General features: G+C 41.8%; 1 protein-coding gene across 9 annotated transcripts in view; it reads left to right on the forward strand.

Moving 5' to 3' along the window:
- Positions 1-12,251, forward strand: part of ZNF169 (zinc finger protein 169) — a 97,429-nt gene that overhangs the window by 32,985 nt on the left and 52,193 nt on the right. The window contains exon 1 of one of the 9 annotated variants that reach the window (XM_025282087.3): positions 9,997-11,952. The exons of 6 other annotated variants lie outside the window; for them this stretch is intronic. The gene's annotated coding sequence lies outside the window, so the exon portion shown is untranslated. Of the gene's footprint in view, positions 1-9,996; positions 11,953-11,993; positions 12,143-12,251 lie in introns of those variants that run through there. 2 more of the 9 variants (XM_006067974.4, XM_025282091.3) reach the window with 2 other exon arrangements.

Genomic DNA, 12,251 nt, shown 5'->3' on the forward strand with positions numbered 1-12,251 from the left:
TAGGAAAATTTTAATGTATTTATTTAAATTAGTATACAGGAGACTTAAGAGACACAGACTCGATCCCTGGGTTGGGAAGATGCCCTGGAGGAGGAAATGGCAACCCACTCTAGTATTCTTGCCTGAAGAATCCCATGGACAGAGGAGCTTGGTAGGCTATGGTCCATGGGGTCGCAGAGTCAGTTGGACATGACTGAAGCAACTTAGCATGCACCTAAAATATTGTTTCAACATGTAACCAATATAAAAACATTTATTAATGAGATAAATTGTTCTTTTTTCATACTAAGTCTTCAAACTGCCATGTGTATTTTACATGTACAATAATCTTAATTAGGACTAACCACAGTTCAAGGACCCTAATATTAGGACAGATAATGGCAACCCACTCCAGTATTCTTGGCCTGGAGAATCCCAGGGATGGGGAGCCTGATGGGCTGCCGTCTATGGGGTGGCACAGAGTCAGACACGACTGCAGCAGCAGCAGCAGCAGCAGCAGCGGGATGTGACCTCCAGGAAATAGAGCCATGCTGCCATCTCGTGGTTATGCTGTCAAATAGCATCCTGAGCACCCACAGGCCAGGCCTTGTGCTGGCACCAAAGGCACAGAAGTTAAATGCTTCTGGTCCTGGAGTGCCTTCATCATCCTAGTAAGAGAAAAGGCACCAACCGTCCGAGAGTCCAAAGTTCCAGAAGAGAAGGCTCTTACAATGCTCTGGGATTTGGAAACACCAGGGATGATCAGCTCAGTTCAGTCGCTCAGTCCTGACAGACTCTGCGACCCCATGGACTGCAGCATGTCAGGCCTCCCTGTCCATCACCAACTCCCAGAGCTTGCTCAAACCCATGTCCATTGAGTCGGTGATGCCATCCAACCATCTCATCCTCTGTTGTTCCCTTCTCCTCTGGCTTTCAGTCTTTCCCAGCATCAGGATCTTTTCCAATGAGTCAATTCTTCGCGTTAGGTGGCCAAAGTATTGGAACTTCAGCTTCAACATCAGCCCTTCCAATAAATAGGACTGATTTCCTTTAGGATCGACTGGTTTGATCTCTTTACTGTCCATGGGACTCAAGAATTTTCTCCAACACCACAGTTCAAAAGCATCAATTCTTCGGTGCTCAGTATTCTTTATAGTCCAACTCTCACATCCATACATGACTACTAGAAAAACCATAGCTTTGACTAGATGGACATTTGTTGACAAAGTAATGTCTCTGCTTTTTAATATGCTGTCTAGGTTGGTAGATCCGTGGTAGCTCACAGCACCAGGAGTGATAGTCAGCCAGAGATGTGAGAAGCCTTTAGGGACAAGGAGGCACTTCATTTGCTTTTTAAAAACAACTTATCTCATTTCTCAGATTTTCTATTTTTTCATTTGTTTCAAAGACTTTGTACTTGCTTCTTTGTACTTGCTTCTTAAAGTGTTTTTATAATCAAATTTCATTATTTGATTCATTCTGGGGTTTGATTGTCTTGCCATTTGTGGATAATTGATACTAGATAGGAGCCTCTGGACTCTATCTTCTTCTTTTTTTAGGAGTTGGGGTTTAAAATAAAGACCAGCTGAATGCAGCTGTTCAGCTTCCCACTGGGCCCCAGAAACACTTCCTTGGCAAAATGGAGCACTTACACTGTGCCACTGCAGTGGATAGGTATCTTTCAAGCCTATGTGGGTCACCAGTTCACATCTGCTTACTGCCTCTGAGTGAAGGTTTTGGTTGGCACCACTGACACTTGGAGAAAGAGGGGCAAGCAAAGTGCTAGTTAGACCCACCACACATCATCTTACTTTGCCTCATTAATCCCAGGGGAATGGAAACTCACTTTCCCAATTGACCCACTGGTACCAGGAGAGGACTGAAGCAGAGTGATGACTACCCTCCCTAGCACCATCTTGTTCTGCCTTACTAATGCCACCTAGGGTGAAGGCTCAGGTTCCCTAGGGGTCCTCTTGATGGGGTTTTAGGGTGAGTGAACTGCTTACTAACTGTGCTTTACTCTCTGCCTGTTTAATCTCACTGCTGGCAGGTGGAGGTGGAGGTTTAGCTCCGTCTTGGACTCTGCTGATACATTGGGTGGAGTGGGGGAGAATGGATTACTCACTGGATCAGAACTGAACTGCATTGCTTTGTTCAGTGTAGATGCTGGATATGCGTGCAGACACTAGGTCTTGCTGATTGGCGGTGGGATGGGGTAGGGAGGGAGCAGGTATTAGTGTAGTGTGAGTAGCCTCATTATTGTATCTTGTCATTAAGTTTTGTTACTGTCAGGTGAGGAGGAGGTTCAAATTGCTGTAGGACTCCACTTAACACTGCTCTAGGTGTGAAGGTAAGAAAGTGGTGGAATTGGAGCACTGCCTGTTTACCCTAGTGAAGGATGGAAAATCAACTCTCAACCCAGCCTACTGATACCATTTGAAGCTGGAGGGCAGCTTGTAAGGTGGAGGATGATAAGTGGAAGATCAGCCTCTGCTTGGCTCTATGAAACTATGAAGCAGGATGAAGTTTTTTCATCTGTTCTTGGTTAGAGGAGAGTGAGTATTGCCAAAAAAGTTTTCTTATGTTAAACAAATGTTTTCCTAGTCTTTGGCTAGGGGGAACAAAGTTTTCTTTTTCTTGGAGGTTTTTTGGTCCATGCCTTGTTGGGCTGTTCCTGCTTGGAGGCTTCTTCAGCAATCTGTCCCAGTATATATAAGGGGCAATAGAAACAGAGAATCCACTACTGTATGCAGCCTCACATCCCATGGCCCAATGACAGTCTTCCTTCTTCCTGTTACATTCAGATTCTGCCTATACTTGTGTTATGTCCAGTATTTTTTAGTGGTAGGAGGAAGAATCTGGGAGGAAGGTTTTGCTGAAATTCAAAATGCATTTTTCCCTTTATTTTACTAAATCATAAATGTACAATAGCATCCTAACTCTGTGGTGGTGGTTGTTGTTTAGTCGCTAAGTCATGTCTGACTCTTTTGTGACCCCATGTGCCGGGGTCCAGCCTCAGCAGAGTCCAGGGATACCCTCGGGATGAATGGCGTCAGCAAAAGAGATGACACGGAGAGACCAAGCTTAGGTGAAGCGGGTCTGTAACTTTATTTTCAAAAGGAGCTTTTATACCCTGAGTTACACATTTCCAGAAGTGAAAGATGCAGAGTCATGCAGAAAGTACTAAATGAAGTTACATTCTTACGGAGCAAAAGTGTAGTGGGTTACAACAAAGAAAGAACTTATTAACTCAAAGGTCTAATGTTGCTAATGCCAAGGCTATTACTTGTTTTTTCTACATTCCAACTATATCAACTAATGTACTCCCAGGCACACAATGGGTAAGCAAGCATTGGCTCAACAATGCAGTATTATTTTAATAAAACTTTTTCACCGCTCGAAGGTCATGGTTGGGATGTTGCGTTAGTTGCAAGAGTATGGATAAACCTGCCAAGCAAGCTAGAATGCCAACAGAGGGATTTGAATGGAAATATTCTTTTCATGCTCAGACTTATTAACTAGAGCCCTAAGTTGATTTTCTTCAGAGAAAGGTGGTTGGGGATAGCCCCCTGTTAATGTCAGAAGAGTTGGTGAAAGGCATAATATAGTAAACAGTAGACAGACAGATTTTGGTTTTGGGGTAGATGCTCGAGCAGGTCCAGGGAGTCCCTCGAGTCCTGATCCGCCTTGCCTGTCAGGTCTCCTCCACATGACCTTGTCATGGGTGGGATCTCCTGTGCTGGCTCCCGGCACCCATGGGCTGTGGACTGCCAGGCTCCTTTGTCCATGGGATTTTGCAGGCAAGAATAGTGGAGTGGGTTGCCATTTCCTTCCCAACCCAGGGATTGAACCTGCGTCTCCTGCATTGGCAGGTGGATTCTTTTTTTTCATGTAAATTTATTTTTAACTGGAGGATAATTGCCTTATAATATTGTGTTGGTTTCAGCTATATATCAACATGAACCAGTCAAAGGTATGTGCTATGCTGTGCTTAGTTGCTCAGTCATGTCTGACTCTTTGTGACCCCATAGAGTGCAGCCTGCTAGGCTCCTCTGTCCATGGGGATTCTTGAGGCAAGAATATTGAAGTGGGTTGCCATACCCTCCTCTAGGGGATCTTCCCAACCCAGGGATCAAACCCAGGTCTCCCGAATTGCAGGTGGATTCTTTACTGTCTTAGCCACCAGGGAAGCCAATCATAGTGCTCTGTGGCAACCTAGAGGGATGGGATGGAATGGGAGGTAGGAAGGAGGTTTAAGAGGGAGGGGGACATACATATGTATACCTATGACTACCTATGACTTCCCTGGTGGCTCAGATGGTAAAGAATCTGCCTGCAATACAGGAGAACTGGGTTCAATCCCTGGGTTGGGAGTATCCCCTGGAGGAGGACATGGCAACCCACTCCAGTATTCTTGCCTGGAGAATCCCATGGACAGAGGAGCCTGGCGGGCTACAGCCCATGGGGTCACAAAGAGTCAGACATGACTGAGTGACTAAGCACAGCACATCTATGACTACATACATATGTCCCCCTCCCTCTTAAACCTCTCTCCTACCTCCCACTCCATCCCACCTCTAGGTTGTCACAGAGCATTGGATTTGAGCTCCCTGAATCATACAGCAAATTCCCACTGCCTATCTATTTTACATATGGTAATATATATGTTTTAATGCTACTCTCTCAATTTATCCCACCTTCTCATTCCACCCCCCACCGTGTCTACCTGTCTGTTCTCTATGTCTGTGTCTCCATTGCTGTCCTGCAGATGGGTTCATCAGTACCATCTTTCTAGATTCCATATATATGTGTTAAAATGTGATACTGGTTTTTTTCTTTCTGACTTACTTCACTGTATATAATAGACTCCAGGTTCATCCACTTTATTAGAACTGAGTCAAATGCATTCCTTTTAATGGCTGAGTAATATTCCATTATATATATATATACCACAGGTTCTTTATCCATACATCTGTCAATGGATATCTAGGTTACTTCCATGTCCTAGCTATTGTAAATAGAGCTGCAGTGAACTTTGGAGTACATGTGTCTTTTTCAATTTTTTGGTTTCCTCAGAGTATATGATTAGTAGTGGGATTGCTGAGTAATATGATGGTTTTATTCCTAGTTTTCTAAGGAACCTCTATACTGTTCTCCATAGTGGCTGTATTGTCTTCAATTCCCACCAACAGTGCAAGAGAGTTCCCTTTTCTGTACACCGTCTCCAGCATTTATTGTTTGTAGATTTTGATGATGTCAGTTTTCACTCCAATCCCAAAGAAAGGCAATGCCAAAGAATGCTCAAACTACCACACAACTGCATTCATCTCACATGCTAGTAAAGTAATGCTTAAAATTCTCCAAGCTAGGCTTCAGCAATACGTGAACTGTGAACTTCCAGATGTTCAAGCTGGTTTTAGAAAAGGCAGAGGAACCAGAGATCAAATTGCCAACATCTGATGGATCATGGAAAAAGCAAGAGAGTTCCAGAAAAGCATCTATTTCTGCTTTATTGACTATGCCAAAGCCTTTGACTGTGTGAATGAAAATAAACTGTGGAAAATTCTGAAAGAGATGGGCATACCAGACCACCTGACCTGCCTCTTGAGAAACCTGTATGCAGATCAGGAAGCAACAGTTAGAACTGGACGTGGAACAACAGACTGGTTCCAAATAGGAAAAGGAGTACGTCAAGGCTGTATATTGTCACCCTGCTTATTTAACTTATATGCAGAGTACATCATGAGAAATGCTGAGCTGGAGGAAGCACAAGCTGGAATCAAGATTGCCAGGAGAAATATTAATAACCTCAGATATGCAGATGATACCACCCTTATGGCAGAAAGTGAAGAAGAACTAAAGAGCCTCTTGATGAAAGTGAAAGTGGAGAGTGAAAAAGTTGGCTTAAAGCTCAACATTAGAAAACTAAGATCATGGCATCCAGTCCCATCACTTCATGGCAGATAAATGGGTAAACAGTGGAAGACTTTATTTTTCTGAGCTCCAAAATCACTGAGGATGGTGATTGCAGCCATGAAATTAAAAGATGCTTACTCCTTGGAAGGAAAGTTATGACCAACGTAGATAGCATATTCAAAAGCAGAGACATTACTTTGCCAACAAAGGTCCATCTAGTCAAGGCTATGGTTTTTCCAGTGGTCATGTATGGATGTGAGAGTTGGACTATAAAGAAGGCTGAGCACAGGAGATTGATGCTTTTGAACTGTGGTGTTGGATAAGACTCTTGAGAGTCCCTTGGCCTGCAAGGAGATCCAACCAGTCCATTCTAAAGGAGATCAGTCCTGGGTGTTCATTGGAAGGACTGATGTTGAAGCTGAAACTCCAATACCTTGGCCATATGATGCGAATAACTGACTCATTGGAAAAGACCCTGATGTTGGGAAAGATTGAGGGCAAGAGAAGATGGGGACGACAGAGGATGAGATGGTTGGATGGCATCATTGACTCAATGGACATGGGTTTGGGTGGACTCCGGGAGTTGGTGATGGACAGGGAGGCCTGGCATGCTGCAGTTCATGGGGTTGCAAAGAGTTGGACACAACTGAGCGACTGAATTGAATAATGAAGGATGCTGAGCATCTTTTCATGTGTTTATTATCCATCTGTATGTCTTCTTTGGAGAAATGTCTGTTTAGGTCTTTTCCCCACTTTTTGATTGGGTTGTTTGTTTTTCTCATATTGAGTTGTATGGTTGTTTAGTCGCTAAGTAGTGTCTGACTCTTGCCACCCCATGGACTGTAGCCCATCAGGCTCTTCTGTCCATAGGATTTTCCAGGCAAGAATATTGGAGTGGGTTGCCATTTCCTTCTCTAGCTGAGTTGTATGAGCTGCTTATATATTTTTGAAATTAATCCTTTGTCAGTTTTGTTTGCTATTATTTTTTTCCAATTCTGAGGCTTGTGTTTTTACTTTGTTTGCAGTTTCCTTTGCTGTGCAAAAACTTTTAAGTTTAATTAGGTACCAGTTGTTTATTTTTGTTTCTTTTCTGTTGCTCTAGGAGGTGGGTCATAGAGGATCTTGCAGTGATTTGTGTCATAGAGTGTTCTGCCCATTTTCTTCTAAGAGTTTTATAGTTTCTGGTCTCTACCTTTGGGTCTTTAATCCATTTTGAGTCTATCTTTTTGTATGGTGTTAGGAAGTGTTCTAATTTCATCCTTTAACACATAGCCGTCCAGTTTTCCCAGCAGCACTTATTGAAGAGACTGTCTTTGCCCCATTGTGTATTCTTGCCTCCTTTGTAAAAAAAATAAGGTATCCAGAGGTACATGGGTTTATCTCTGGACTTTCTATCTTGTTCTATTGGTCTATATTTCTGTTTTTGTGCCAGTACCATACTGTTTTGATGACTATAGCTTTGTAGTATAGTCTGAAGTCAGGAAGGTTGATTTCTCTAGCTTGATTCTTCTTTCTCAAGATTGTTCTGCCCACTTTTTGATTGGGTTATTTATTTTTCTGGTACTGAGCTGAATGATATGTTGTGCAGTCAAAAAATAAAAAAGAAAATAATAAACACAATGCCTCTTTTGTTTCCAAACTGCCTAACGGTAATTACCTCAAATGACATCAACTTTTCCATACTCCTTGCCGTAATCTCTAAGCTGATGTTCCTTAGTATCTTCTTTAATTGCACCAACGAACAGTCTCTTCACAGTGCCAGATTTTCCAGATTTCTCTTTGGTTATGGCGCATTATGGCTAACTCACTTGTTCATCAGTTGAATGAGATTTTGCAGCCACAGCAGGACCAACCTCAGTTATGGATGAAAAACTTACAAAACCAGATACTCTTGATCCTTTGGTGATAGGATCCCTCATACCACACAGTCTGTAAGTTTTCCCTGTGGCTTATAGTAGCTCCTTAAATTTTCTTCTGTGGTTTCAAAGCTTGGTGGTGGTTTAGTCACTAAGTTGTGTCTGACTCTTGCGATCCCATGGACTGTAGCCTGCCAGGCTCTGTCCATGGGATTCTCCAGGTGAGGATACTGGAGTGGTTTGCCATTTCCTTCTCTAGAGGATCTTCCCGACCCAGGAATCAAACCCTGGCCTCCTTCATTGCAGGCAGATTCATTACCAACTCATCTATGAGGGAAGCCCCTTCAAAACTTAAGCCACCAATAATGTTTACAGTAATGTCCTTTTCTCTCTAAACAGGAGACTTAGTCTCTTCAGCTGAATTTCAGTCCAGACAGATGAGAGATATCCACCAAGGAGTATGAACATACTTGTCCTGGCACTGTTGCCTTGAGACATTCGTTTTTTGATGGTCGCTGCTTTAGTGTAATGCATGTAAAGACCTTCCATACCACAAAATGGTTTTCAAAATAATTTACATTTCACATTAGGTCTCTGATATCTCTTTTATTTTTTCAATTTACAAAGATTGTTTATTTTCCAACGTGCTGGTACATGGCAGTGTTTTCTCGGTGGATTTATTAATCAAGGTACTATCCAATTAAAAACTTTCTCCAAGAAGTCATCTTGGCAAAGGTAATTTAACTTCGACATTTCCACTTAACCTAACCTTGCATTGTGACTTGTGAGAAGACCCTGCTAGTGAGAAAAAAAGATCATTAGTTGCTATTATTAATCACAGGAAAATAATTCATATATGCCTTACTTTATCAATCAGTGGGTCAAAAACACATTACTGTGGGTAGATACTAAAGTTCTATTTAACAAATTTGTAACATTAATTCCCAGGTGTTAAAGCTTTGTATTTGTTTTGTGAGCTAGCTTAATTTCCCCCAAATAACTATTTTTCTCAAGCTTACCAAACTGATTTGAAATCGCCTTTTAAAATTTTCTTCCCTCTCCCCCTTCCTGGTTACTTTATGACTTTCCCTTTAGTACCATTTAGCTGACTTGCGTTACTGTCACATTACAGTTTTATATTAAAATGCTAATAATAGAGGAAATTGGGTTTTATTATTTACTACCATTTTTGTTCTTTTAAAAAAATTTATTTTGTTATTGAAGCATAACTGCTTTACAGAATTTTGTTTTCTGTCAAACTTCAACATGAATCAGCAGTAAGTATACATATATCCCCTCCCTTTTGAACCTCTCTCCCATCTCCCGCCCCATCCCAGCCCTTTAGATCAATACAGAGCCCCTGTTTGAGTTTCCTGAACCATACAGTAAATTCCCGTTGGCCTTCTATTTTACATATGGTAGTGTAAGTTTCCATGTTACTCTTCCCATACATCTCACCCTCTCCTCCCCTCTCCCCATGTCCATAAGTCTATTCTCGGTGTCTGTTTCTCCATTACTACTACTACTACTAAGTCACTTCAAATGTTTCTCCATTGCTGCCCTGTAAATAAATTCTTCAGTATCATTTTTCTAGATTATGTATATATGCATTAGAATACTCATATTCTAGATAATAATAAATATTTATAATATAAACAATATAATATTCTATTATATAATATAAATAATATGTAATATTATTATAAATACATATTTATCTTTCTCTTTCTAACTCACTTCACTCTGTATAATAATAGGTTCTGTGTTCATCAACCTCATCAGAACTGACTCAAATATGTTCCTTTTTATGCTGAGTAATAGTCCATTGTGTATATGTACCACAACTTCTTTATCCATTCATCTGTTGATGGACATCTAGGTTGCTTCCATGTTCTAGCTATTATAAATAGTGCTGCAAAGAACAATGGGATACATGTGTCTTTTTCAGTTTTGGTTTTCTCAGGGTATATTCCTAGGAGTGGGATTCCTGGGTCATACGGTGGTTTTATTCCTAGTTTTTTAAGGAATCTCCATAAAGTCTTCTATAGTGGCTGTATCAATTTATATTACCACCAACAGTGCAAGAGCATTCCCTTTTCTCCACACCCTCTCCAGCATTTATTGTTTGTAGACTTTTTGATGATGGCCATTCTGACTGCTATTTACCACCATTTTTAAATAAATATCATCAGTATAGTCATCCAAATAAATATTAGAATTACTTTGTGGTGTTGAAATATATGCAAATGCTCTTTGAATTACTTTAAAGTTACTGCTTATTTTATGGAAAACCTTGAATTTAGCCTTCTTTGAGATTTTATTTATATAAGAATATGTATATTTCTGCTTATAGGATTCATGTAAAAATGAAAGTGACTTTTAAGATTTCTGAAACATTTTACATATTTCTCCCCTAAATTTAACATAAAGATTTTCTCAATCAAGCATTTTGGCCTAATTTTGCCCCTCTAATTGAGGCAAAAATCCTTGTGAGTACTTTGATTCCTCGCCATGTGAATATGAAGATTTCCATTCTGTCTGGCAGGTACAGGCACTATTCCTGGCCTTATGTGTGCTCAGGCATTTTCCACTAATCTTTTTCAGTTTCTTTCCTGGGAGTTGCACTCAACTGTTGGTAGGCACTCAACTGATACTTGAGGAAGAAGTTCCTCCACTCTGATTGCCCTTTCTGTCCTGTTACCTGAAATTTCTTAAGGCTCACCTGGCTCCTTACCCATTTCTCAGGGTCCATTGCTCTTCATTGTCTTATGTCCAATGTCTTCAGAAGTGTTATTTCACATATTTCATTCTTTTTAAAGTTGTTTTAGGCAAGAGGTTAAATCTGGTTCCCATTACTTCATTTTGAGTATTGAGTAAATAGGAAGTAATTTGAAAACATTTTTGTCAAATTTCTAGAAAAACAGTATGTCTGTTTATAAACACTTCAAAATGTTTTTAAGCTTCCTACTCTGTTACATCTAATCAGATTTTTTTGTATTAGTAAAATAATTTTAATTTTAGTTATTATAGCCTTAAATGTCTTCAAGCTTAGTTTTTCTTCGTTTTCTTTAAATAATTATTATTATTAATAAACTTCAGAATTTTCCTGTTTAAAAAAGGAAAAATCCCAAGACTTTTGGCATATTTTAGAAGTACATTCATTACATGCTGTTATTAAAATATAAAAACAGTTGGGCGAATCTGTAGTATGAAGGACAGGTACACATCCAGGTGACTAAAAACTAACAGGACCCTTCGTTTAAAAAAACAAAGTTAAAAAAGGAAGATTTTAGTGCTCACTTGAACAACCCATCTCATCTACCTGAAAGTCACTTTGACTTTAATTGTGCTAAATCGCTTCAGTCAGGCGAACTCTGCGACACTATGGCCTGCAGCCCGCCAGGCTCCTCTGTCCATGGAATTCTCCAGGCAAGAATACTGGAGTGGGTTGCCCAGTGCCCTTCTCCAGGGAATCTTCCCAACCTAGGGATGAAATGCACGCCTCTTACATCTAACTTGCACTGACAGAGGGTTCTTTACCACTAGCGCCACCTGGGAAACCCCATGAAGATGGAGGTGCCAGGGATTGAAACAGGGATCTCAAATGAGAAACACACACTCCACCACAAAGCCATCAACCACCACCCCCACATCTTGTCTACTCTGTAAACTTGTATGCTGTGCTAAGTCGCTCAGTCGTGTCCGATTCTTTGCGACTCCATGGACCGTAGCGCGCCAAGCTCCTCTGTCCACGTAGATTCTCCAGACCAGAATACTGGAGAGGGATGCCATGCCCTTTTCCAGGGGATCTTCCCAACCCAGGAATCGAACCCAGGTCTCCCACATTGCAGGCGGATTCTTTACCGCCTGAGCCACCAGGGAAGCTCTTGTCTAATTTTTCACAATTTCTCCAAGGGCACAAGAGACTGTAATTCTGAAACTTGAGCGAGAGAGTACTATAGTTGAAGAGCCAGGTCCAGTTGGGAGGCATGCCCTCTCCCCGGGGCATTGTGGGTAGTGTAGTCCCACGCCCCTAGCTCACTGAGCACGGTCTTCAGCTCTGGAGCGTTTAGGGTTGTGCGATCTCGCGCCCCGGGGAATTTTGGGTATTGTAGTCACCACCCCGAGGTGTTGTGGGTAGCGTACTTCTGAGCCGCGCTGTCGAATTTTTGGACGTGGTGACAGTTTTTCAGTGCTTGTGGTGAGCTATCCCGCCTCTGGCTGCTAAGTCCAAGAGATAGAGGCTCCGGAAAGCCGGGAGAGGGCGGGCGGGTTTGGTACGCCCTGTCCGTGGGGTCTTTGATTTTATTTTTCCCCCGGAGTCAGGCGCGGTCCACCTCAGAGGAGCTGTTGACAGAGGTCTCGGGTCGCTCAGTGTCCAGCGGTGCTGGGTACGCAGCGCCCTTCCTGAGGAGTCAAGACTGGTGCGGGTGGCTTGGGGGACACAAGTAACCTTTGTCCGGGGCAGACATCCCCATTGCTGAGCGTGTGCCTTGGACA

The sequence above is a fragment of the Bubalus bubalis genome, chromosome 3 (genome assembly GCF_019923935.1).
Source record: "Bubalus bubalis isolate 160015118507 breed Murrah chromosome 3, NDDB_SH_1, whole genome shotgun sequence".
Lineage (NCBI taxonomy): Eukaryota > Metazoa > Chordata > Mammalia > Artiodactyla > Bovidae > Bubalus > Bubalus bubalis.